The sequence below is a fragment of the Otolemur garnettii genome, unplaced genomic scaffold (assembly GCF_000181295.1).
Source record: "Otolemur garnettii isolate 467f Iridium unplaced genomic scaffold, OtoGar3 scaffold00057, whole genome shotgun sequence".
NCBI classification, from domain to species: Eukaryota; Metazoa; Chordata; class Mammalia; order Primates; family Galagidae; genus Otolemur; species Otolemur garnettii.
The window spans coordinates 11046872-11051618 of record NW_003852452.1 but is presented as its reverse complement, the minus strand read 5'-3'; positions in this window follow the sequence as shown (position 1 = coordinate 11051618).

Genomic DNA, 4747 nt, shown 5'->3' with positions numbered 1-4747 from the left:
AGCTTGAGGCTCTGTCTCAAAAAAAAAAGAAGTCTCACTTCTTGGCTCAGCGCCTATGGCTTAAGCAGCTAAGGCACCAGCCACATACACCTGAGCTGGTGGGTTCGAATCCAGCCCAGGCCCACCAAACAACGACGGCTGAGGCAGGAGAATCGCTTGAGCCCAGGAGTTGGAGGTTGCTGTGAGCTGTGATGTCATAGCATTCTACCCAGGATGACAGCTTGAGGCTCTGTTTCAAAAAAAAGAAGTCTCACTTCTCTTTCCTCCCTTCTATGGTCTAAATAAATGTTGAACATTTACTATTTATTTATTGAGACAGAGTATCAGTCTGTGCCCTGGGTAGAGTGCAGTTATGTTATCATAGCTCACAGCAACCTCAAATTTTGGGGCTCAAACTATCCTCTTTTTTTTTCTTTTCTTTTTTTTTTTTTTGAAACAGAGCCTCATGCTGAGCCCCTGGGTAGAGTGCCATGGCTTCACTGCTCACAGCAACCTCCAACTCCTGGGCTCAAGCAAGTCTCCTGCCTCAGCCTCCCACAGGTGCCCGCCACAACGCCTAGCTATTTTTTGGTTGCAGCCATTATTGTTGTTTGGCAGACCCGGGCTGGATTCGAACCCGCCACCTTAGGTATATGTGGCTGGCACCTTAGCCGCTTGAGCCACAGGGGCCAAGCCTCAAACTATCTTCTTACCTCAGCCTCCTGAGTAGCTGGGACTCCAGGCCCCAGCTACAACTCATGGCTAGTTTTTCTATTTTTAGTAGTGTCGGGGTCTCACTCTTGTCCAGGCTGGTCTCGAACCCTTGAGCTCAAGCAATCCACCCCTCTCAGCCTCTCAGAGTGCTAGGGTTATAGATGTGAGCCACCGCGCCTGGCTCCCCATAGTATTAATTTTAAAGGGAGCCAAATTGTTACTTTACCTGGGAGCCTGCATGTCCCATCTGGCACTGATTTCAGGCTGGACCTACAAGCCACTTCACAGCCTCAGAAACAGGGAATTGTAGGCAGAAGCTGCAGGAGTTATGTGTTGTATTTGGGGGTGGGGTTTGAGACAGAGTGTCACTATGTTGCCTCCGTAGAGTGCTGTGGTGTCACAGCTTGCAGCAACCTCAAACTCTTGGGCTTAAGAGATTCTCTTGCCTCAGCCTCCCAAGTAGCTGGGACTACAGGCACCTGCCACAATGCCCAACTATTTTCTTGTTGCAGTTGTCACTGTTGTTTAGCTGGCCCCAGGCCAGGCTTGAACTCATCAGCCTCGGTGCATGTGGCTGGTGCTGTAACCACTGTGCCGTAACCACTGAGCCAGGATATTTCTTCTGTTTTTATTTTTATGAATCTTGCATTATGTTAAATCAATTGGTAAGTGTGAAGTCCAAAATTTTTCTTGTGAATATTATTGACATTTACATATTTTGTGATAGTGTGCTGGCACCCGTTCATGATGCAGGATATTTTGTTTACAAAGAATGTATGTTCTAGGATGGCGCCTGTGGCTCAAGGAGTAGGGCGCCAGCCCCATATACGAGATGTGGCAGGTTCAAATCCAGCCCCAGCCAAAAACTGCAAACAAAAAAGAATATATGTTCTGTTTAGAAGAATGGCAAATTAAGGAGTTAGAGAATATAGATGAAAAAAAAATCTTGTTACATTGAATATTCAAAGGAGCTAGGGCACAGTGGGTCATGCCTGTAGTCCTAGCACTCTGGGGGCCCAGGTGGGTGGATTTTGAGCTCACAAGTTGGAGACCAGCCTGAACAAGAGTGAGACCTAGTCTCTACTAAAAACAGAAAAACTATCTGGATGTAGTGGCAGGTGGCTATAATCCCAGCTAACTCAGGAGGCTGAGGCAAGAGGATGACTTGATTCCAGAAGCGTGAGGTTTCTGAGAGCTATGATGATGCCACAGCACTCTACCGAGCGTGACAGAATGAGACTCTGTTTCCAAAAAAATACTACCAAGAAGAATATTCGAAGTAATCCTAGGCCTGAAATATTGATACCATATGCACACAATTATTTGCTTTTTTTATTTATAAAATAAGAAGCATTCAATTAATATTGAATAAATGACTGAATGACTAAAAATATTTCTTGAGATTTTTGTTTTTCCTGGGACAATTTGAAATTGCTGTTTTTGTTTTTTTTTTCTGAGACAGAGCCTCAAGCTGTCCCCCTGGGAAGAGTGCTGTGGCATCACAGCTCACAGCAACCTCCAACTCCTAGGCTCAAGTGAGTCTCCTGCCTCAGCCTCCCAAGTAGCTGGGACCACAGGTGCCCACCACAACAACCAGCTTGTTTTTGCTTGCAGCCGTCCTTGTTGTTTGGCAGGCCTGGGCTGGATTCAAACCTGCCACCTTAGGTGTATGTGACTGGCACCTTAGCCACTTGAGCCACAAGCGCCAAGCCTGAAATTGCTGTTTTAAATGTATTTAAAAATACACCTTGGGGCAGCACCTGTGTCTCAGTGAGTAAGGCCCTGGCCCCATATACCAAGGGTGGCAGGTTCAAACTTGGTCCCTGCCAAACTGCAACAAAAAAAAGAATTGCCTAAGCCTAAGAGTTTGAGGTTGCTGTGAGCAGTGATGCCACAGCACTCTATTGGGGGTGCAAAATGAGACTCTGTCTCTAAAAAAAAAAAATACACCTTAATAGCTGGGTGTTGTGACAATTACAACAACAACAAAAAAAATAGCCCGGTGTTGTGGTGAGCTTCTGTAGTTCCAGCTACTTGGGAGGGTGAGGCAAGAGAATTGCTTAAGCCCAAGAGTTTGAGGTTGCTGTGAGCTGTGACATCATCACACTCTACTGAGGGTGACATAATGAGAGACTCTGTCTCCAAAAAAAAAGGCTCAGCACCTGTGGCTCAAGTGGCTAAGGTGTCAGCCATATACACTAAGGTAGCGGGTTCGAATCCAGCCCGGGCCCACCAAACAACAATGATGGCTGCAACCAAAAAATAGCTGGGTATTGTGGCGGGTGCCTGTGGCAGCTACTTGGGAGGCTGAGGCAAGAGACCTTCTTGAGCCCAGGATTTGAAGGTTGCTGTGAGCTGTGATGCCACAGCACTCTACCCAGGGGGATAGATTGAGGCTCTGTCTCAAAAAATATATATATACCTTATAGCCGGGTGTGGTGGTGGGCCTCTGTAGTTCCAGCTACTTGGGAAGCTGAGGCTAGAGGATTGCTGGAACCCAGAAGTTTGAGGTTGCTGCGAGCTATGATGACATGGTACTCTACCCAGGGCAATAGAGTGAGACTCTGTCTCAAAACAACAATAACAAAAAGCAAAACACAACTTCTTACATAAATACAACTTTACGTCTTTTTTCCTTTATGCATTTTTAAGAAACAATTTTTATTTATATAAAGAGATAAAGAAAAGGAAGGGTACAAAATATAGGCTTAAAACACAGATATTTTCTTACCCAACCACAGTACAATTATCCAAACAGGAAAATTAGCAGCTACAATATGATTATCTAATGCACAGATGTTATTCGTTTCGTAACAATTATCTCAATATCCTTTATAGCAAAAAAAAAAAAAAAAACCAAAACCCATCTGGCCTAGGTCTAATCTGGGACACATACACGTGGCATGTTGCCATGTCTATTTGGTCCCTTTGTCTGGAACGACTTCTCGGTCTGTCTTTCATGGCCTCAATGTTTCTGAAGAATATAGACCTGGTATTTTAGCGCGTATTCCTCAGCTAAGTTTATCTGCTATTTCTTCATAACTAGATTGCCCTTTTGGCAGGAATACCACAGGATCGATGTTGTACTCTTCCCAGCGCTTCATATCCAGAGGCACGATACCAGTTTGTCTTTATCAGTGATATTAATCCGGGGAAGGTGCAGTCCACCAGGTTTTTCTACTGCGAAGTTATAATTTTTCCTCTTGTAATGAGTAAGAATTTTGTGAAGGCAAACTTTCAGACTATGGGAATATCCTAGTGTTAAGAATTTTTACCTGCCACAATGCCCACTGATTGATTCTTACCTGAATTATCACTTTGTCAAATGCTAGTTTTTTTAACTTCTTCATTCCTTCTATACTTATTTGTTGACATCCTACCTTAAAGAAGAATTTTTCCTTCTGCTTTTATTTATTCCTATCAATTTAGAGTCAATCCCATTTTATTCAATGGATTTTAATCTGCGCTGTCATTTTTTATCTGCATGTTCAACTGTCTGCATTGTCTCAGTGGGAGCCGCTTGAAGCTGGCTCTTGGTTCTTCTGACATTTCCCCGACATTCTTTAGGCACTTTCTTATTTTCTGGTGCAATATGATACTGCATGCTTACCCTGAATTTTTCTTACTCAAGCACTTGGATCACCCGTTTCTCCAAGGAACTCTAGTTCCTTTTAGTGGGAAATGGTACGTAGAAAACAAAATACAGTTTGGGTGCATGTTGTGCTCATTTGTGCTGGGGTGTCATTACTTCTAGACCCTCATAGCAGACAGCTAGAAATTATGTGTATATAAACACTTACAAATATAAGCCCCACATAGCTAGCTATGTACACCTAACTAGCTGGCTAACTCTGCAATACCACAAGTTCGTACTGATAACCTGTAATTCCAGTTGAATAAGAGTTTATTCTCATGTTCCTCCTTTCCAAATCGGTAATTGTCTTCTCTGACAATAAGAAACGTAGCTGTCATTAGTCTCAGCATACTTATTTACTGAGTTCTGGAACTCAGCAAAAATCACGTTAGAAATGCTAGCCATACCACTGTGAAAAAC